This window comes from Manis javanica, chromosome 9 (assembly GCF_040802235.1).
Source record: "Manis javanica isolate MJ-LG chromosome 9, MJ_LKY, whole genome shotgun sequence".
NCBI lineage: Eukaryota > Metazoa > Chordata > Mammalia > Pholidota > Manidae > Manis > Manis javanica.
In genome coordinates this window covers 107,352,764-107,376,785 of record NC_133164.1, presented here as the reverse complement: position 1 = coordinate 107,376,785, position 24,022 = coordinate 107,352,764, and the positions used below count along the sequence as shown (strand labels likewise).

Here is a 24,022-nt window from a genome sequence, read left to right as displayed (position 1 = left end):
TGGTTGTTTACTGGCATCGAGAAAGACATGGTGTTAATGCCTGGAGCAGACTTGCCTACTAGGGAGAAAATGCTGGAATTTACATCACAGGCTTAGAAATTCCTGGTCAGAAGGCAAGACTTACTAGCTTTGGAGACTACATATCTGTCTGGGGTTCAGGCAAATGATCAGCATGAAAGAATCCAAACAAAAATACCAAGGCTTCCCAAGATGCAATTCAACTGGAGAATTATCAGGAGTTTGAGCACTCATTGCCTTCTGTGTCATGGCTTGCCTACAGATAGCAGGGCTCTAGCACCTGGATAAACGAGACTCAAGTCCTTTAAAGGGGGCTAAAAAAGGAAAAGACAAGGCTTCCACCCTATTGGGTGAACCAGGAGAAACAGCTGATTGCTAGAACAGGACCTCAGAGGGGAAACCAGGAGGGTCTCAGGCTCATAAAATGAGTCATAGAGAGGACTTGGACTTGTAAATTTCATTATCATGATTTGGTTATCAGACCCGGGGTACCCCCTGAAAGTTGGGATGAGCACTGACCTCAAGACTATAATGAGAATAATACTCTTTGTACCATTTGTCAAATGTTCTAGCTCAAGCTTTTCCAATACATGACAGAGTTGCACTTCCTGTCCTCTGTTTCTTAGCTTCCTTAAAGTCAGGTTTCTTCTGGCCAGAACTGTGAGTAGAAGAGCGGTGTATCACTATAGAGCTGGAACACTGAGACAACTCATAAGCTATGGTCAATGGCAATGTTCCACAAAGAAACCAGGTTCCATTAGCCTGAGTCCCAGAATGAGGACAATGATAAATGGAGCACAGCCCATAGGTGACCGGTAATGGACAAGTACTGTGACCAGGAAATAAACATTTGTTGTCATTGCAATACCTGTGCTGTTTGTTACTATAGCAAAACCCAGTTCACCCAGGCTGAAACAGGGCTCCAAGTGGTCAGCAGTAGGACATTACACCTCATCTCAAGGCTTCAACATTAGACATCAAAGCATGGTAGATGATGCAATACTCCAGCACCCTAATGCTCAAAACTGGGGCTTTTACTATCTGGTCTGCTGTCTTAGTCATGGTAGCTCTGGAATTTGGGCAGGACAGATGCTGCTGTAAGGTAGCACTGAGTAGACCCAATTAGGAGGAAAACTGACAGTAAATATACAAAGAGTAATGTCAATCCAAAATATGCATAGAGCAAAGGAGTGATGGATGTAGAATAAAGCCAGGCACTGAAGGCTTCCTGGTGGTGTGAATCTTGAGCCAGATCTGAAAGGATATTGGGAGTTGGCAAAAAGAAGTAAGGTCAGACATCATAAATGAAGACAGCCTTTGAAAAATAATGTGTGTTGTGAGGGAGATGCCAGAGAATGGCCTGGTTGTGGAGAAGAACTACAAACATGTCTCCTACTCCCTACTAATTGTCAGGCCCTGTATTAAAGATTCTCTTTCTCTGGCTACTAACAGCAGCCTCATCATTAGCCTTCCTACTCTGCTCTCTTCCAAGGATTCAAAGTGACCCTTAAATGCCAAATACATGATGCCACACCCCACTCAGTACTCTAAAAGATTCCCCAGGCATGTAAGAAAAAAAGAGCCAATCTTCTACAAAGCCAAAAAAGGCCCTGGCAAAATCTAGCCCCATCTGTCTGTAAAACCTTAGCTTGCATCACTATTCCCCTCACTGACCACCCTTCAAACACATTCTCCTTTCTCTTGAACTTGATGAAAGCCTCTTCAAGATCTCTACTTGTGTTCTCCTTGGAAGGTCACCCCCAACCCCTGACAGCCTTCTGCAAGTTTATTTCTATCCATTTGTGGAAAGTAAAATAATGACTCACCAAAGTTGTCCACATTCGAGCCTCATGGATATGTCAGGTTACAGAGCACAGGGGATATAAGGTTATAGAAGGAAGTGAGATGGCTAATTAGCTAACCTTAAAATAGGGAGATTATCCTAGATTTTCCAAGTGGACCCAGTGTAATCACAGGGTCCTTAAAAGTGGAAGAGGGAGACAGAACTGAATTAAAGAAAGAAATGATTATGGAAAGAATGGTCAGATAGATGCAACTGGTGGCTCTGAAGAAGGAAGGGCACCTAAGCCAAGGAATGTGAGAAGACACTAGAATCTGGATAAAGCCAGAAAACAGGTTCTTACCTAAAATCCCCAGAACACATTCCTTCCAATATAGAGATTTTATCCCAGTGAGACTGATGTTGGACTTCTGACCTTCAGAACTGTAAAATTGTTTTAAGCCACTAAGGTTTTGCTCTTTCTTATAGCAGCCATAGAAAACTAATACACCATCCTTCAGCTCTGCTTAAATATCTGTCTCCATTTTAAACTAGTTCTCCTATTTTTATAATCTTCCCAGAATTGTGTTCTTTCTTATCACTTTTTAAAGTTGGTAATTATAAATTCATTTTGTGATTATTTATTTACTATCATCTTCTTTGGACTCAGGTTTCCGTGAGGATGGAGACGGTGCAGTTTATCATCACTGCATCCTCAGCACATGGCACAGTGCTTTACACATGGTAGATCCTCAGGAAGTATTTATAGAAAAAGCACAGAGAAAAATTCCACATGCCTGCAACACGTTTTACACGTTTAAAAAAAATGAAGTTCAGATTCATTAATTTATGTAAGGCACACAGCAACTACGTTGCAGATTTGGAACTTGAACACCAGCAATGTGAACCTGAGACTCACTCTCTACTGTGTAGGTCTGTGGCTGGGTCACTCATAATTCATTTCTTAGCAGAACCTCTGGGGGTAAAACTCTGATAGTTATTCTCTCTCAGCGAACAAATCCTTCCCAACTAGCTCTTGCTTTTAAAGCAAGTAGAGTTCTGCAGCTCACACTGAATAGCTTCCAGAAATTAATTGAGACCCACTGACTACAACACCCAAAACTGCACCAAAATTGATCAGGGCAAAATCCCAGTGTTCATTCATAAAATAAAGAAGGATTTGAACACAAAACAACAAAGAATCTTAGCACTCTTTAATTTTTGCCTTTAAGTGAAGGGATAAATGTAAGGGATTCTTCATGATTTAATTATTTTTAAATTAAAGAGTACTGGGTAAGAGTCAATTAACTAGACAATAATTAGGCAGTGACCCTGTATTACCAGCTTTGCCATGACCTTTCAGGACTGCACCTATACAGCACATTCATTCATTCATTCATGCATTCAACAATTAAGCTTTATTCCATGCCAGGCCTATGCCAAGTACTCCATAAACATTTTATCATTTAATCATCACAACTACATTCACCAGCAGGCAATTACTAGTGACTCCATTTCACTTGTAAGGAAACAAGCTTCTGAGGTGTAAGCAATTTGCCCAACGTCACACAACCAGTGAGTAACTGGGCCTGTTTTACTCTAGTAAATTTCTACCTTTCAAAATCCAGCTTGACTGCCGCCCCTCAGGTGCGGTCTTTCCACATGGCCTCAGGCAGAGCTTCCCGGGCTGTCTGCTTGCTCCATCGCCCACAGTTCTGTCTCTAAATGGCTCTTTTATCAGTGATTTGTGATTATCTTTGTATTTTTCTTTCTGCCTCAGATGTAAGCTCCTGAAGGAAATGGATGGTGGAAAATTAAGTTTTTCACCTTTATCTCTTATCTTAAAAGAAAAAAATTGTAAACTAGTAAAGATGAAGCGAAAGTATAAATAGCTGATATCCACAAGGCCAGAAAGTGGAATGGAGGAAGTTTTTTTTTCCTCTTCCATTTTTGATAATAATGATTCAGGCTTAAACAACATGTGAGAATTAATACAATTAAAATTAGAAAGTGTTCCTCTGCAAGCACAGTGCCGAATAACCTTGGATCATTCCTTCCCTTCTCTGAGTGTAGGCACAGTGCTGGTGCCACCTCTCCCAAAGTCGGCACCACCCCCAGAGTCAGGCCTAAGCACCTGGGGCCTCCCGGTTCCCAGTGACCGGAGATGCCTTGTGTCTTAGCGGCAGAGCTGAACACTTTCTCCAGGTATGCTTGCCATAAAATCTAGGACAGCCACACAAAAAGAGCTTGCTCCAGGGATTAAGGGAGAAGCTATGGAGAGAAGAAAATCCAGCCAAGAATGACCACAGGTTTGGGTGTTCAGGCTGTAGGTCCTAGAAATAGGACTCTGTCTCTTAGTGGCTTCCTGGTCCTAGACCCAAAATGGAGTCCACAAACCATACCCCACACCACGATGCTTAGGGATGACAGCTCTCCATAAGGGAAGCCCTCCAGCACCATTTGTTAAATAGGAAGAAAAGGCTTCTGTATCCCAGACCTCGTCATTTATTAATATTTACTTAATGAACACTTACATATTACTGAGTGCCAGGCAAATGTTTTAAGCACTTTACAAACATTAGCTCATTTAATTCTCAGAACAATTCTAGGAGACACTTTCCTGATTTTACAGACAAGGCTCCATTTCTGAGACAGAGAAAGGTTAAGCAGCTAGTAGAGGTTACACAGGCAGGAAGTGGTAGAGTCAAAATATACACCCAAGTAGTTTAGTTTCAGAGTCTTTTCTCTTAACCACTATACTATGCTGCCTCATATTTTTAAGTAGCATAATTCATATTAAATGACATCCAACTTTCATATTAAAATAATGTCCCAAATTCCTGAAACACTGGCAACAACTTTAATGATTCTTTACATCTAGTGAATTCACCAGATCCTATACAATGGCCCCTTCCTGCCATTCCCCCTGCCTGCACCCTAGCTCATGATTTCACTTCATTTCATTCTGGATTTCCTGAAGCAGCCTCCAGATACTCCCTGCTGACAGTCTACACCCATCCAGTTAATATAATTGCTACTTAATCAAACTCTATTACACAGACTTCTTCATGGTCCACCTTCATCAACAGTTTTCTGTTTCCCAATGACCGAGCTCTGCCTTCTCTTGTCTGGCTTCCAAAGCCCAGTGGTCCCTTCTCATCTGTTCAGGTGCACTTTAATGACCTCCCCCCTCACCCATGCGTAACCTGTCTCTTTGGGCCAAGTCCAGCCATGTCCTCAGTGCAGGGAGACCACCACTTCGTTCTCCCACTTAAGTTCCTTCCCTCGTGTTGTTCCTTTGCACTGCTTGGGATGTCCTTCCTTTCCTATCTATCCAAAAGTGACCTGTTAGTGAAGGCCCACCTATGGAGGCTTCCCCAAAAGCCTCAGCTTCTTTGAGTTTCCTTCCACCTGATTCCACCTTAGGGACTGGGGTCAGAGCCTTTAATTATGCACAAATGAACTCTGACATGAACTAGCTCACTCCTACTTCTTGTCTTCTTCCAAGTCTTCATCCTGTGTTTAGCCTCAAACCAGACTGTCTTGAGGTCAGATCTCCTTGCGTGCTCCCTTCTCACTCCCTTTGCCCTCCTGCCTACTCACTGCTGTCCCCACACATTTATTTTACTCCTCTTCTTTAATGCAGGTGCAGAGGGCTGGGTGAATCTTATTCCTTAGTTCACTGCACAGTATTAACATTGATCCTTGCATGATTCTGCCCTTACTTTATTCACCCTTATGTCCCTCCATTCTCTTCTACCTTACAGATTTTAATGTTTTTATGAAGGTTTTGCAAAATGAGTATGACTGTTTTAGATTCTTGCTGTTTCCCCATGCTTTAGGACCTGCTGATAGTGTACTCAGTACATTAACCTAACCGCTGTCTGTGCAGCCACCTGAACCATTTACTCGCCCAAGTGCTTATCAAACTGTTTCCAGCTTCCAGTCATTACAAATAATGTTTCAATCAACACCTTGTACAAGTCCTTTGATGGAGCCAATGAAAAACTTCTTTGGCATGTATGCACCTAGGGGCAGAACTGCTGAGGTATAGATTTGAATGTCCTTAATTTGAGCAAACAGTGCCAGAGTCTCCAGAATTACAGCCATCCCTGCGAGTACTCAATCCAGTGCGTGCTTTATGTCCGTGCCAGAGGCCTCCAATTCTGGCTCTGTAATACCTGGAGAAACAACTTAGGGACTTTTAAATAAAATCAGTGCCCGAATCCCACCCAGAAATGTTAGATCTGAATCTCTTAGGGTAGGACCTGGGTGTTGGGTTTTTAAAAACCTTTCTAGGTGATTCTAATGCACAGCTAGGTTTGGGAATCTGTGACATAAGGGTTAGTTTATTGTTTTAATTTGCCTTCTTCTCTGATTACTCATGATTTTGGAGGAGTTAATTTATGTTGTGTTAAAGTGCCACCTGCAGCAAACATTGAGATATCTGCACAAAATGTGTCTGTGGAATATTCCTCTCCATGTTTATTCCAACAGCAACTCCTTACATTAAGTCCCACTCCATCAGCCATGGTCCATTTTTACTTTGTGGTTATTTCCATTCATTATTAACAGCTTTTGGAATGCAAGGACTATTTTTGAAAGGAAATGAGCCAGTCAGACATATCTGGGGGCTTCACAGATGGCATTTTTTAGAATAGTTTTGTTTTCATTTTGCTATTGAAAAGTCCTTTTAGACCCCTTTGCAACATGCAATAATGCACTCACATTAACTGATACATGATGTGTGCTTCTGCTATTTTTCCTCTGCTTCACTTGGCAATTAAACACATGATTTCCCTGCAAATGACTATAATTTTTTGCTTCCATAATATTTATGTCAACTCCAGAGGAGCTGGGAGTTGGCATCCTGAAAACCTGACCATTTGAGGCAATGGCAGCAGCTTGTAATTTCATCTGTATCCACTAATTACTGGATGATCAGAACACCAGAAATAAAAAAAAAATCATATGCTGAAAAAACCATACTGCGTGCCCTCAGCTGGCTAAATCAGTAATTTGAAGCCATGTGCAAATGAGCACATAACTTTCTGAGTGATTTATTGCTGTTTGGGGAATACATACTGAGTTTCAAAAACATTTCATTTGACCTGAACTGCAAACTTCAAGCTGATCTTACCAAGAGGTCTCCAGAAGCGGTTCTTTCTTGTATCAAAAGGCATGGTCAGAACACATGCTCTACAGAACTGTCAGTGAGACTGTCTGAACAGGTGGCATTCAGTTGAAGGCAGAATTCATACACTGAAACATCTGTGGTTATTTGTATTTCTGCATTTGGACATCATGGAAAGAATATAATGCAGGGGTTAAGATTTTGTTATTTCTCAGGAAGTGCTAACTCCCTCTTTTTTATATTCCATGTTCAATGGGCCTTAAACAGTAAACTAGCCCACTTGCCCCATTTTGCATATAAGAAAACTGAGATAAAGGGAGGTAAAATTATTTTCCCTAAATTACACATTGAAAGACTGGCAGAGCCCAGCTAGGAGCCCAGTGTCTTTATTCCAGACTTATTCCTTACTACCACGGTCCTTGCTGTGTTCGCAGCTGGCTTCTTGCCTCACAGGGGAGGACTCACCCAGCTGGTTGTACCTGGCTCTGCACAGGCAGTGGTCGCCCTGGCCAACACACAGATCCCCAGGCTGCAGCCTACCAGAATTCTTCCTGTTTCTGCACCTTGTTCCACATCCTTAGCTCTCATTGACTTAGCAAATACTCAGTAGCTAGTGAGGATTCCACTAAATAAACATACATTGAGATTTACATTATTCAGACCCTGGAGATTTAAAAAAACACGTACAGTCAATTCTTGTTTCTTGCAGTAGTTATGTTCTATAAAATAACTGCAAACACTGATTAGTAAATACTGAACTGCTGCTCCCAGAAGAAAAAAGGATTCTACTTATGCAAGCCTCTAGGTACATTTTCATGAACTGATTAACATGTAACCTTGCTCTGTGTGTGTTTCTGCTTAAAGACATCTTAATATATATTGTTGATTCATTAACATAAAATTTATGGCTGACAGCAGTATCATTCATGCCAAAATAATGCTTATCTAACACATGTGTTCCCTCCATATGGCCTATCACAGCTTTCCTGGGTTCAAGGACACTAAACAGCACTTGAGCTCTGCGCTTGAGGGCCATGTTAAACAACATAATTACCAAGAAGGCTCTGCGGGATCTGGCTCACCCCGTACCATAAATTCTCTGACATCAGTTACTACAGCCTTTCCAGACACTCACTCCACTCCATCCACACTGGCCTTCTCTGACACCATGCCAGTCACATTCCCATCTCAGGGATGTTGTACTTACTTTTCCATCTACCTTGGTATCCTTTTCCACCACATATATTTACTACTTTCTCACTTCCTTCAGATCTTCATTTGTATGTGAATTTCTCAGGGAGGTCTCCTCTGCCCTTCCAATTTAAAATTGAGCACATGAACACATACACACACATGCTTCATCTCCTTATTTGCTTTTACTTTTTTCTAAAGCAATTACCACCATTCAAAATACTATATATTGTACTTAGTTACTTACATCAGGAAATTGTCCAAAACTTGGAAATAGACAAAAGATTTCTGGTGTTCTTTGAATGCAGTGCCAGGATTTACTTCTCGACTGCACAGGCTTTTTAAAACTTTTGTAGAAGAAGAGGTCAGCATGAAGATTTTTGTCTAGTAAAGATGCAAGTAACTTCTATATTGGCAGAACAGAAAAAATAAGTTTATATAATTTGTGTCCCTATTGATCACTAACCAGTTTTCTATCTAATCCAGCAAACTTGTCCTAACATTGGCTATAAATACCTGAATTCTTGAGTGATCTTTAAAGTTATTTTAACATTACTCATTCCTTCATCAATTGATGAGTTAAATACAATCTTTGACACATGTCAACTTTATAGTTGCAAGTAAGTCATTATATGGCCCTCTTGAAAATTATATTTCAACAGTTTGTTCATTGCCTGCCTTCTCACATTAGCATATAAGGTGAATGACAGAAGGAATTTTTGTCTGTATTATCGGTGCCTACCACTGTTCCTAGCACACTATATACACAAAACCCTGTAAATTGAGAATTTCACTTTTAGGAATTCTAAATAATCTTGAGCATCCTTCTTCCTTCTGTTGACTTTTAAACATGATCCCATAAATCACTGCTCCTCTTTGACTTTCATTACTTTTTCCTAGCAAAGGAATAGGGGGAACACACAGGAAGAAAAAGGTTTCTTAATCTGTTCCTGTCATGAGACTTCTTCGCCCATGCAGATTTGTGATCAGATGAGGTACTTAAGAGGTATGTCTAGTGGAAGAGAAAATTAGTCCCTTAAAGGTACTAATAAATAGTGTTTAATGTACATAAGATCAGACAAATCACCTCAAAATGAACTGAAAGTTATTGTCTGGCAAAGAGAAGCTATCTTATGGTTTCCAACTATTTGTCAACTGAAGGAATTTTTATAGGAACTCTGCCCAAGTCATTTCTAACCAAAATGTACCTCCTCTCCAACCAGGTGGTAAAAGACAGAGTGAAGAAAACCTGTATAGAAAGGAAAAAAGAATGTTGGGGGTCTTATTCTCCAGGTAATCAACTTAATCTCTACTTTGGCAGCTTAGTGCCTTCTAGAAGAAAGGATGGGAAGGATGGATGTAGGGAGAGGGAATGGATCCCCAAATCCATCCAGACAAGGGCTAGAGCTTTTAAGAACACCTTAGGAAGGTTCTTAGAGAGCACTCTTCTATAGAAATATACCATGAGCATTAAATGTGAGGCATATATACAATTTAAAATTCTCCTGAAGCCACATTCAAAAAAGAAGACATAAAAGTGAAATTTTTATATATCCAAAAATAGTATTTCAAAATGTAGTCAATATAAAAAATGACTAATGAAAAATTTTTCATTCTTCTTTTTCCTATTAAATCTTCAAAATCTGCTGTGTATTTTACACTTTGAACACATACAATTCAGACCAGCCACTTATCAAGTGTTCAATAGCCACACATACCTTGGAGCTACCATATGGACCTATGTAGGCCTAGAAGGAGGCTATTCCCTTTACATAGCCTTGGGCTAGTCATTTATATCTACCCTTTCTGTAATAGAGTGTTACAGTTAAGGATGTTATTATTTTAAATGTCTAGATGAAGAGAATAACAAAAATTTATCAAAAGACCACTAGAGTTAACAAAGAGCACTGATTTTCTCTTTTTCATTTTGACTACTGTGAAGAATAAGGCCTTAGGCCACACCTTTAATTAAAAATGCAGCCCTGAAGTAGTTTCTGCCTGAGAGCTTTCTGTCATCCATTGGTTCACTTCAGTCCTTCAAGGCAGTTTTCAAAAAATGATTTAGAAGCATGTAAAGAGTTAGATATTATTATCACGTATTATGATTTGCATGTTTATGATTCTTTATTTGGCTTCTTCAGTTCTATTAGAATCCATATAAGCTAAAAATTATTTTGTGTGTCCCCGAACTACTCTTTTCCCAGTACCTTCATTTTAACTTAACAACCATAATTGTTTCTAATAATAACCATAATTATCCTTCACATTTATATTGATGTTTCACACATATTATCTTGTTTGAGCCTCAGAGCAATCTCAGGAGGTAAACCCAGTTTATGGGGCCAGAGATTGTGATTCCCATAGGGTTCAGGGGCTTATCAAGGTCATGCAGCCTGTAAGTAGGGGGAAAAAAACAAGAACTGAAATGGGTCTTGGTTCTTGAAAACATACAAAGAAGCGTCCTCCTGAGATGAATTTTCAGATACTTTTAGTGTTGGCTTTACTTTTCTTACAGAAGTTAAATTATTACACCATTGATAAATAATTGTGAGAACAGGGCTGCAAGATGACTTTCTCATGAAATATTCTTGGGTTTAAGTAGTTTGTATGCCTACCAAAGAAATCACCATTTATGTCTGTTTTTCCCCAAGTTGTCAAGGCAAGGACTGGAAATTATTCAAGAGTGAGCAACCCCTAGCTTACTGTCTGGGACATAGTAAACACACAATATATTTTGATAAATGAATGAATGTACAAATTGTTTACAGACTTTTTCAAATACCTTTAAAAGGAGGCCATGAAAAGAGAACATGCTCTAGAAATTATTTGCTTTATTTTATTGAAGAGGAAATTTATACACAAAAAGGTTACCTTGGGCCAGCACTGTCCAGTAGAAATATAATCCAAGCTGTATACATAATCTAAGATTTTCTAATAATCACATTTTTTAAAAAGAAGAGTGAAATTAATTTAAATGATATGTTTTTAACCTAATATATCCAGAACATTATCATTTGAACATTTAATAAATATTTTAAAAATTGGTAATGAGATAGCTTGCATTCAGATGAAGTCTTGGACATTTGGGATACATTTTATACTTAAAACACATCTTATCAGACTAGCTACATTTCCGAGGCCCACCAGCTATGTGTGGCTCACGGATATTGCACTGATGACACAGTCTTGGGTGGAAGAGAGAAAGGACGTCAGCCTTCTCCTGCTCCCACTCCTCACCATCCCACAAATATACCTGGTATCAGGGATAAAATTTGGGGGAAAAATCAAATGAGGCTCTCAAATTGTCACATACTTGAGGAACACTAAACTAAGTGACTGAATATGCGAATGGACCACGGATAGACTACATATGACAACAGACTTCAGATTCACCACTTCCAGCAGCAGCCACTCAGGAGAGCCAAACCACACTCAGCCTAGAATGGTCAGGACTTGGTCAATGACTGACAGCTTTCCTAATTTTTGCTCCCTCTTCCAACTCAGGACAACCAGGGAAAGGCATTTATGCTCGCCAAACCAACTACATAGGATGTCCTGCTTCTAGTCAAGCACCCCCAGCTTCCTCACACCAACAACCTCCAGCCGGGCACGCCTGAAGCCTTCCCTTTGCTCCACTGTAGCTTTCCCACTCCCCTGCCTCCTCTGAGTCTCTTCCAAACACACGTGATGGTGGTTGTAAGTTCTGAATGAAGAGCCTGTGTCTGTTCTTATATGGTGGTCTTCATTCACCTCCACAAAATCTTTGCTTAGTGTTTTCTTAATGACTAAAATAATCAAACATCCTCTTTTAACTTTTCCTGTGGAATCAGTTTTTCATTTTATTTGCATGATTCATTCATGCAATGACTATGCTATGCTCTAGTAGGTGTCAGCCACTATGCTGAGTCTTTGGAACTAAGTAAAGGACCAGATATCCAGTCTTTTCTCTTAGGGAGCTTTGAGCTTAGCAAAAGCACACACAAACAAATGTTTAATTACTAAGCCCTAGAAAGGAAACCAGTACCTTGAAGAGAGAGCTGTGACTCATGTTCACTGCAGCATTATGCACAACAGCCAAGATATGGAAACAACCTAGGTGTCCATCAGTGGATGAAAGGAAAAAGAACATATGATATATACATACAATGGAATATTATTCAGTCATTAAAAAGAAGGAAATCCTGCTGCTTGTGAAAACATGGATGAAACTTGAAAATAGTACGCTAAGTGAAATAAGCCAGACACAGAAAAATGCTGCATTACCTGGCTTATATGTGAAATCTAAAAAAAAAAAAACCAAATTCACAGAAACAGTAGTTGAAAGATGATTCCCTGGAGTAGGGAGATGGGGGAAGTGGAGAGATGTTTACCAAAGACCACAAAGTCGCAGTTATTCAGGATGAAAATATAGTCTAGAGAGCTAACATACAGCATGACTGTAGTTAATAATATTGTATTATATACTAGAAATTTGCTAAGAGAGTAGATCTCAGGTGCTCTCACCACAAAAAAAAAAAGGTAACTATGTAAGGAGATGGATATGTTAATTAGCTTGACTGTAGTAACCATTTCACTAGGTGTATGCACAGCTGATCCTTGGACAATGTTGGGGATAAGGGCATCAATACCCCACACAGTCACCTACGATAACTTTTGACTACCCTAAAACTTAACTAATGGTCCACTGTTGGCTGGAAGTCTTACTGATATCTTAAAACAATCAAGGAACACATATTTTGCATGTTAAATGAATTATATACTATATTCTTACAATAAAGTAAGCTAGAGAAAAGACAAAGGTTTTTCAAGTTGTTGCAAATCTCCAAAAAATTTTCCAGTATATGCATTGCAAAAATCTGTGTAGGGTGAAGCTGCACAGCTCAAACCCATGTTGTTCAAAGGTCAACGTGTATCAAAACATTATATTATATACCTCAAATATGTACAATTTTTATTTTTTTAAGTACAGGAAAATGCACGATGAATAAGTATATAATGGGACCTCAATGCTTTAATTTTCATAAGATATGAGTGCCCTTCTTCACAGGTCTTTTATTCTACTACTTATTGTAAACTCAACAAATGCTTGGCAAAATGAGAAGTACTATTTTCCCAGTATATTTGTGCACTGAACATCAGACATTTTTCCTTATCTGTTTCCTTATCTCTTATTGCTCATTTCTCATTTTACTTCAGTGAACACACCTGAATAATTTCTGGCACTCCTTTAGCAAGCCAAAAAAAAAACAAAACAGAAGTTTCCTATTAAATAAAATAACTAGAGCTCACTCATGGGTAGTTTAAATAATTGTTCCCTAACTTTATACAGTTCTCATTTTATCCAAAGAATGGTGCCAAGATTCAATTGCATTAAACCTGAAATAATTTTCATTCTTGATAAACTTCAGATAGTTCAAAAATCAGAAGTGTTTTCTTTTCATTTGGGCACTTGTTATAATTTTGCTAAAGTCATCTTTAAATCTTGGAAAATTACACTGAGTCATATTTTAATTTTACACTTATTTGACTGCTATATGTTTTTCAATAGTTCTTTCATTTAATGAACTTCAATTTATATGCATTTGCTTTGGCAAAGAAAAACTACGATGATTAACTGGAATATTTGGTAAACTTAACATAAGAAGTGTTCTGATATTTGGACCATATAACTAGATGTACCCTGTTTAATTTACCTTCATAATGGCTTAAGCCGGTTACCTGAAAAATTACTTTAAAATTTTTTATTAATTATTAATAGTTTTAATTATTAATACAGTCTTAATTATTAATACTGTTGGGAAGGAAAAATTTCCCCTACCCTTCGAAATTCTTCTAACTAGTCTGAGAAGTAAATTGGCATGAGACAGATTAACAGGAGCAAAATCAAACATAAGTTTACTAACACTTATATCTCCTATATAGATGGGAAAGACCAAGAAAATTGAGTAACTCCCTAAAACAGCCAAAGCCATCACTTTAAATACCATCTTTACCTAAAGACAAAAGATGTTGGGGTGGGGAATCAGTTATGGGAGGTTACAAGGAAAAGCACAGTAAACAAGAGTGAGGTTGCTATGCAGATGTAAGTCTTTCCCTTCTCCATTAATAACAGTTTCTAGAGATTTAGAGTCTTGCCCCTCTATCTGCTACAGGGAGGGGGACATCCTTACAAATGAAGATTTTCCTTATACATGTTAATGTCTCTTATAAAAGGGTAACTTCTACTCTGTTTTCAGAACTTCTCTTGTGTCTGCAGTTTCTTAAAAATAGCCAGGTTAAAATAATCAATATGCCTAAAAGGCATATCTTTGGGTGGCAAATTTGCTCCCCTACAATACATATGCTCTTACTATCTTTTTGTGGCTTATATCCTTAGCATTCTAATATCTAACTGGTCTAACATCATAAAATCTAGGCTGATTCATTTGAAGCAAAGGTAGACCAGAATATTTATTCATCTCATTTAATGATACAAAGTCATTTACCTTTCAAGACCATTATTTGAATAATTTAGAGATTTTTAATTGCATATTTTATGAAATTCTATACACATTATCAAATAAAATATGAATATCCATTAATGTGCATATTTTTTCAAAATAAAACTGTGAAAAATAAAAAACATTTAGTTCTTCAAAATAAAATAACATCAAGCACCAAGATGTTATTATCTTCCAAAGGGAGTTTGAATTTCTGTATAATTGGAGTAGAAGCTACACTCCAAGTAATAACTGTCAGAAGAACAAGCTTTTGTTTATATTGTACCATATAAAAGATGAACTTTCATTTAGAACTTGGCCACAGATAAGATACTTCTTGATCCCTCTCAATTTATATAATTTTATATTCTTTGAAAATCACTCCATTTTTTTTTTGGTGTAGTCCTATTTTATTATAAGGATTTTAATTTTTTTGTTTTTTTTGTTTGTTTTTTATTTGTTTATTTATTTATTTTTATTTTTTTATTTTTGAGAGGGCATCTCTCATATTTATTGATCAAATGGTTGTTAACAACAATAAAATTCTGTATAGGGGGGGTCAATGCTCAATGCACAATCATTAATCCATCTCAAGCCTAATTCTCGTCAGTCTCCAATCTTCTGAAGCATAACGAACAAGTTCTTACATGGTGAACGAATTCTTGCATAGTGAATAAATTCTTACATGGTGAACAGTACAAGGGCATTCATCACAGAAACTTTCGGTTTTGATCACGCATTATGACCTATAAACAATCAGGTCAAATATGAATATTTGTTTGATTTTTATACTTGATTTATATGTGGATCCCACATTTCTCCCTTTATTATTATTATTTTTTTTATTTTTTTATTTTATTTTATTTATTTTTTTTTTTTGAGAGGGCATCTCTCATATTTATTGATCAAATGGTTGTTAACAACAATAAAATTCAGTATAGGGGGGTCAACGCTCAATGTACAATCATTAATCCATCTCAAGCCTAATTCTCGTCAGTCTCCAATCTTCTGAAGCATAACGAACAAGTTCTTACATGGTGAACGAATTCTTACATAGTGAATAAATTCTTACATGGTGAACAGTACAAGGGCAGTCATCACAGAAACTTTCGGTTTTGATCATGCAATATGACCTATAAACAATCAGGTCAAATATGAATATTCGTTTGATTTTTGTACTTGATCTATATGTTGATCCCCCATTTCTCCTACTATTATTATTATTTTTATTTTTAATAAAATGCTGAAGTGGTAGGTAGATGTAAGATAAAGGTAGAAAACATAGTTTAGTGTTGTAAGAGAGCAATTGTAGATGATCAGGTGTGTGCCTGTAGACTATGTGTTAATCCAAGCCAGAAAAGAGCATTAAAACATCCACGGAGGATGTCTTGCTGCCCTCGTCTAGCCTGGATTAATACTTAGTCCATAGGCACACACTTGATCATCTGATCATCTACATTTGCCCTCTTACAGCACTAAACTATGTTTTCTACCTTTATCTTGCATCTACCTACCACTTCAGCATTTTATTAAAAATAAAAATAATAATAATAATAGGAGAAATGTGGGATCAACATATAAATCAAGTACAAAAATCAAACGAATATTCATATTTGACCTGATTGTTTATAGGTCATAATGCATGATCAAAACCGAAAGTTTCTGTGATGAATGCCCTTGTACTGTTCACCATGTAAGAATTTATTCACTATGTAAGAATTCGTTCACCATGTAAGAACTTGTTCGTTAATCTTCAGAAGATTGGAGACTGACGAGAATTAGGCTTGAGATGGATTAATGATTGTACATTGAGCGTTGACCCCCCTATACTGAATTTTATTGTTGTTAACAACCATTTGATCAATAAATATGAGAGATGCCCTCTCAAAAAATATATATATAAATAAAAATAAAAAAAAAAAAATAATAATAATAATAATAATAATAATAAAGGGAGAAATGTGGGATCAACATATAAATCAAGTATAAAAATCAAATGAATATTCATATTTGACCTGATTGTTTATAGTTCATAATGCATGATCAAAACCAAAAGTTTCTGTGATGACTGCCCTTGTACTGTTCACTGTGAGGGCCGGGCCCCTGGCCAGGGCTCGGTCCCAGGGCTGATCCACCGCAGCTCCCTTGCCCAGTGGTAGTTCTAAGACCTGGTATTTTAGCCTCATCACCAGCTGGAGAAGATGGCGCCCATTTCCTGCTCACCACCCTTTCCCCTCTTCCCTGTTGGGGATTGGCCCAGCAGACTTCCGTACCCGTGCACAGCTCGTGCTGCCCGCTTAGAGTGGCGCGTGACACCTATCCGCTTAAAGGTCACGCATGATACTGTCCCGGATTGGTTGGGTGACTGAATATAAGGGAGCCCGCCGGGAGGGAGGAGAGCTTCCCAACAACTGCTGTAACCAGAGTGAGAGATTAGACAATAAAGCCTAGAGAAGAATCAAGACCTTGGGCGTGTTGCTTCGGTCCTTGAAGGGTCGCGACAGTTCACCATGTAAGAACTTATTCACTATGTAAGAATTTGTTCACCAAGTAAGAACTTGTTCGTTATGCTTCAGAAGATTGGAGACTGACGAGAGTTAGGCTTGAGATGGATTAATGATTGTACATTGAGCATTGACCCCCCTATACTGAATTTTATTGTTGTTAACAACCATTTGATCAATAAACATGAGAGATGCCCTCTCAAAAAAAAAAACAAAAAAAAAAACATCCACAGATGCAGAAGATTTCTCTCAAAACAGGGGGGGGTGAGGTTCTAAGTCTCACCTCTGTTGATCCCCAATTTCTCACCTGATGGGCCCCCTGCGACTGTGCCTGTCTTAGGTTGTTCTTCTCTTGAGGAATCTTACCCGTCTCTGGCTAACCAGTCATCTTCTGGGGCCATACAGAGAAATGTAAAGTTGGTAAGTGAGAGAGAAGTCATATTGTTTGAAAAGATTAGCTTTTTACTTCTTTGAAGATTTATGCCCTGTGGCTTCTTTGCCCAGCACTTGTCTCGAGGTATCTTTACCATCAGGAGGAATTATGATACTCGGTAAATTCGATATGGGGCACGAATTCTATTTAAGGGTTGTAATTAGGAAGGAAGAAGAAAAGCTATAGAGGTAGCATATGGAAGAAAACATGGGAGGATTGATTATTTCTTTGACATATCTTCTTGTAGAATAACTTAAGCATGTATAGGTTTTAAACTACTAACTAACTTGCACTCACATATTAACATAATAGGAATACGGTGACATAAACAAAGCAAATCTATATTTACCATCCATCTCCAGTGAAGCCAAGAAAACCATTTAGGCACCCTATGATATGATATGTCTATGATATGATGTATATTGTCCAACTGTACTTGAACAGTCTGAGAGAAATCAGACAAATTAAAGCAACCCATTTCTGGGATCTGTTCACATCCCATATGTTCTTTTAACCGTAGATAGTCTATAGTCATAAGATTTTGGAGCTCTACAACTTGCACCCCTCCCAACTCCTGGTGGAGTTCCAACAGTACAGATCCGGTCAAATTTGTTGTCTCACTGTATGCACATGCCAGCCTAGACATCTCCCTCCTCATTCCAATGGCAAGTCCAGGAGACGGTGGGCTGGATGCAGCCACAACCGCATCATCGCCCGGATCCCTGGAAAATCACTCCATTTTTATAAAGCAATACAGCCCTTCAACAATGAACAAAACAAACAAGGAATTCATACTCCTATAATCCTACCTTAGTTTACTTAGTTTAATTCAAAGAACAATTTATACCACACCTGTGTAAATCTTAAGTGCAAGGAGCTCACTGCAGAATAAAAAGAACATTTTTCCTGGTAGCATATCTGTCTGGGTGTAACTCTAGGGGGGAAAATATGTTCCCACCTGGGGCAAATAACCTTTGAAGCTGAAATTAGTCATAGGGAGAAATAAAGTGTGAGAAATCCGTTTATTGCCTACAAGCAATTGTCTACTTCTGCTCACCCATGTCTCTTGTGACTCAGTTGCAAAAGGACCCCACCAAACTTCTCTGGTCCATGTAAGTGTTTTCTCTCTGCCTCCCCTGTATTCACCTACTGATATGGAGATGCACTAAGGCCAGGTGAGATTCTGGAACTTTTGCAATTTTACCCACACTTGGTCTCACAATCTACAAAGGCTCTCCTCAACTTGATCTGAAGAGCAAATCTCTGAAGATACAAGGTAAGAGATCATGAATGACAGACATGGACAGAGAATAGCTGTTCATCCACTGGATTACTGAGGAAGAAACCACTGAGATCTAAAAGCTTTGCCCACAGGCAGCCTACATATATGTTCCCTACACTTCACACCTACGCTCCCTTTCCTCTCACTCTCCTCACAAGAATAATTTTTTCAAAAACACCTCTTCCTGGGAGATGGATCATAAATTCACAAGATACTCATGCTCTCCATCTGGAATCTATTCTTCCCTCCAACTCACTTAATCCTCACTAAAGCTACTTCCAAGACCTTTCTATCTTTAACTCAGGTTTTTTTCCTATTATGTTTCTCCTGACTACTCTGAATACATACTGAGCTCTCCCTTCTCTAAGTTTCAGTAGTTCTTGCTGTCAGTTCCTGTCATCATACATGTAACCTATACTGTTTTGCACTATTTTTTCAATATAATGTGTCTCTCACATTGGTCTGGGAACAAGGACCATTAATGCACATTTAGCTGTTACAATCACAGACCAAATAAACCTGAAGTTGTAAAAGTCAACCAAAAGAACATTTCCCAAAGCCAGGAAAGGGGAAAATTTTGCATTGATTTACACTGTAGAATTTAGGCTATTAAATTCTACTATATAAATTAACTATATTATAAAAAGAACTAAAAACTTTTTTTTTTGAGAGGGCATCTCTCATATTTATTGATCAAATGGTTGTTAACAACAATAAAATTCTGTATAGGGGACTCAATGCACAATCATTAATCAACCCCAAGCCTAATTCTCAACAGTCTCCAATCTTCTGAAGCATAATGAACAAGTTCTTACATGGTGAACAAGTTCTTACATAGTGAATAAGTTCTTACATGGTGAACAGTACAAGGGCATTCATCACAGAAACTTTCGGTTTTGATCACGCATCATGAACTATAAACAATCAGGTCAAATATGATTATTCATTTGATTTTTACATTGATTTATATGTGAATCCCACATTTCTCCCTTATTATTATTTTTTTTTTAATAAAATGCTGAAGTGGCAGGTAGATGCAAGATAAAGGTAGAAAACATAGTTTAGTGCTGTAAGAAGGGCAAATGTAGATGATCAGGTCTGTGCCTATAGACTAAGTATTAATCCAAGCTAGACAAGGGCAACAAAACATCCACGGATGCAGAGGATTTCTCTCAAAACAGGGGGGGTGAGGTTCTAAGCCTCACCTCTGTTGATCCCCAATTTCTCACCTGATGGCCCCCCTGCGACTGTGCCTGTCTTAGGTTGTTCCTCCCTTGAGGAATAGAACTAAAAACTTTTATCATAAAAAATTGTTATGGATTTAATAAGCTCAAAAGCTCTAATCCCCTAAATAGCACCTTGTTTATGAAAAAATATATTATCAGGAGAAGCTGATAGTTCTAGTCCAAAGTATATAAAGAAATTTGGCCATTTGGACTACTTGAAATTTTCAAGAGACATTTCAACAAATCCAAATCTTGTATTTGGCTCTTAAATCTGTGTTGAACATTCCTTAAATAGCTGTTTATCTAACCAAATAATATCAAACCAAGCAAACAAAAAAAACCCAGAAGAACCTAAGGAAGAATGATAAAATGAATTTATCATCAAACAGCATGGAGGTCACCCAGTATAGAGACACACCTCTCTATTTCCCTCAGGTAAGGAACTCTCAGGGAATTTAATCAGCTTGGTCAAGTCCTACCCAGCACTGCATGGCCAAAAGCACAAATTAAGCAATTTTTGTCACACATCTTGGTTTAGCCAAACCTACAAACTTAAGCAAAGAAACCTTAAAAATTAAGAGAAGATGTCAAAGAGTAGAAGGATAATTTCCTCTATACATGTCAGAGAGGGTTCACTGTAACAAAACAAACACACAAATATTTTCAGTAAACATTTTAAGCAAAGACTCTTGCTCTTCCTGTGACTCTGGACAAACTGTTTACCTCAGCTTGCTTGTATATTAGATGAAAATATTGTATAACATCTCACAAAGTCACTGTAAAGAATTACTAAGGAACTGGTCATATATGCAAAATATGCTCTATAAACTAAAAACCACCATTACTTCTGACCTCCTAAGCCTGTCTAATACACCCATGTAGCATACTGTCACTCCCCATTAAAATCTTACCATTGATATCCCAAAGACTTCCCTAGCACTAATATTTATTTCCTTTTGTTTATTTCCAGCCTATGAATGAAAGCCCCTTTGGCTATCAGAGTCAGGTGATCTGGCTTATCCCCTCCAGAGCAGCTACAAGCTTCTTCCATAGAGAAGCAGTTGGAAGGAGGTTGGAAGGAATAGATGAAACAGGTGTCTTCCAGCTTTCAAGGAATCTAGGAAAGACAGCAGCGAGCTCCTAGTGCCTACTGAATTAGAAGGCTGAATTAGAAGGCCCCCATGCAACAGCTTTTAAACTATGCAGATAAACCTCTTTCAGGGGAAACTGGAGAAAGGCAACTTTGTCAATTTCCTCTCCACTGAGTCCTCTCCACTGGGGAATAGCCTTGATGAATGAGCACTCACCCACCAAGAATCACTTCTTGGTTTGCTAGTCCTGTGGGTCTCATCAACACAAGCCCCACTGGCTTTCAGAGATAGGTGTTTTGGGAGCTCATCCCTCTGATGGGAGTCTTAAATTTTGGGGTGGTAGATGTGGGGTCCAAACCCTTTGCTCCTTAAGGAAAAGCTGAGAGTTCCCTCCCAATTGTAAGGTGCAGTGTCAGGGGTGGAGTTTATGGTGAGAGTGTGTCTTAGCTTTTCCTACCTGTTTTGTTGTGGATATTTTCCTATTATTCAGATGTATAGGAGTCATTCAGCTAGCTTCTGGATCTCTTTCAGAAGGAACTGTTCCACATGCAGCTGTGCATTTGGTGAGTTTATGTGAGGAAGGGAGCTCAGGAGCCTCCTGTGTCACCATCTTGCTCAACTCCTCTTAACTTCGGTGTGGGTAAAATTGCAGTATTTCCAGAATCTCTTACCTGGCCTTAGTTCATCTCCATATCAATAGGTGCTTCCAAGGGGTGGAGAGAAGTAGCCATCTCCATATTAATAAGTAATTACAAGGGAAGAGACAGCGGCGTATCTGGACCAGAGAGTCTGGGTGGGGTCTCTTCTGCTGCAGCCGGGTGGAAGAGACACGGGATGACTCGTGTAAGAAATAAATGGTTTTCTCTCACTTTATTTCTCCCTTTGACTCATTTCAGTTTCAAAGGTATTTTGTCCCGAGATTTTCCCCTGGAGTTATGTTAGGTTATGGGTTTTTTGAATGAATGTCACAGAGGGAAAGCACCCTTCTCATCACAACGTACCAGGAGTATGTAATACTAGGTGACATCACCAGGGATATTAATCTTAAGGCTAAGGTAGTTAGCGTTTGTTAGGTTCTCCACTGCAAATTTACTATTTTTCCCTCTAGTCTTTGGAGGTGTGACTCTTACATCATTTAGAAGCAGATAAATTTTAAATATGCTAGAGAAAAATAAAGGAGGAGCAACCAGAGAGATAGAAAGAAAATCCAGACTATTGTCCATTTAGCCAAGAAAGACAAAAGAGCATTTTAGGAATGGGGTAATGGTCAACAATGTCAAATGCTACGGGAAGTAAAGTAAGATAATTACTGAAGCATCAAATGAAAGGTTGTGATGCTTCCAATAAGAGTGATGGAACAAAGCAAGAATGCCATGGGCTGGGCTAATTACAGAAAGTAGATTCAGTGTGTAAATTACATATTCTGGAAGGCTGACTATGAAGGAAGCATGCGGAAAGGGTGGTGGCTAGGGAGACAGTCACAGGGTCAAAGGAGGTGTTTGAGGGGTTTTTATTTATAATTCTTTTTAATGTAAAAAAGACTTAAGAAAAATGTATATGCTCAGGGAAAGGCATTTGAAAGAGAGAGGAAAAGAGATAAAAAGTGTGGGAGGGTGGGAATTAAAGACTCAGGCAATGTGGATAGAAAAAGGGCACGTGGATTATGTCACAGAATCTATCACAAGGAGAGTTTGGATTAGTCTTCATTAAGCAATAGTGACTGAAATTATTACTGACTTGTTTGTCAACGATGCTTACAGCTTTAATGAGACAGAAACTACCAGTTCAGAAAGTACAGTCTCTTATAAAGAAAAAACAATAATAGTGATATCATTTCTTAGATGTGTTCAATTCTCCAAGAAGCTGCTCTTCCAGATTTTTAGTTAATACTCCCGAAATATTTAGTAATTACAAAGGCAAAAATATTAAGTTTATGGTGGAGAATCCTGGCAGGCACTGCCTTAGCTATGTGGTCAAGATTAACATCACCATGTATCAGTTGAAAGCTTAGCATGTACCCTTGATGTGATATACTGGGAAGGGCACATCATTCTGAGCTAGCCTTCCCAGTAATACAAAACCTCAATATAGACATGAGAAAACAACAAACAAATTCAAACTGAGGAACACTCTACAAAATAATTGACCAGGATTGCTCCGAACTGTCAAGGTCAAGGCAAGGTGAGACAGAGGAATTCTCACAAACATAACTGACAACGATGGAAGATCCTGGATTCGATTCTGGAGCATCCAAGGAACATGAGCAGAAAAACTGGTGAAATCATATAAAGGTCTGTTCTTTATAATCAGCAATACTGTACCAAAGTTAATTTCTTAGTTTAGATAAATGTTCTATAGTTAGGAAAGATGTTACATACAATAGCTGGTTAAAGGGCATGTGGGAACTCTTATTTTTACAACTCTAAGTCTAAAATTGTCTCTCAAAAAAGAAAAAACAAACACTGTAAGTAAAGTCCCCACTGTCACTCTACAGTTCCATTCTTCTACCTCTGTCCCCCCAAAACTTTCAAGGTAAAATTCAATGTTCTTAACTCAGCCCACAAAGTGGTCATTGTATCCTGGCCCCAACTCCATCTCTAGCTTTCTCCTGCCACTCTCCAACACTCTTTGATCCAGTCAAACAAAAACACTGCATATTTCCTAAACATTTCAATGTGTACCATGTCTCTACACCTTCACTCATACTATTTCTTCTGCACAGGATGCCCTTCCATACCTATATCCACCAAATACCTACTGAACTTCCAAAATGGCCCAAGTGCCTTTCTTGAGGAACCTGTCTCATTAGAGATTTCCTTACTCTGTACTCACAGGGCATTCTGTCTTAACATTTATTACACTGTATATTATACTATAATTTTGG

At 38.4% G+C, this 24,022-nt stretch overlaps 1 protein-coding gene across 2 annotated transcripts in view; it reads right to left on the bottom strand.

Moving 5' to 3' along the window:
* MUC22 (mucin 22) overlaps window positions 1-24,022 on the bottom strand; it is a 63,357-nt gene that overhangs the window by 19,496 nt on the left and 19,839 nt on the right. The window contains exon 1 of one of the 2 annotated variants that reach the window (XM_073213090.1): window positions 8,371-8,508. The exons of the other annotated variant lie outside the window; for it this stretch is intronic. The gene's annotated coding sequence lies outside the window, so the exon portion shown is untranslated. Of the gene's footprint in view, window positions 1-8,370; window positions 8,509-24,022 lie in introns of those variants that run through there. 2 annotated transcript variants of the gene reach the window in all.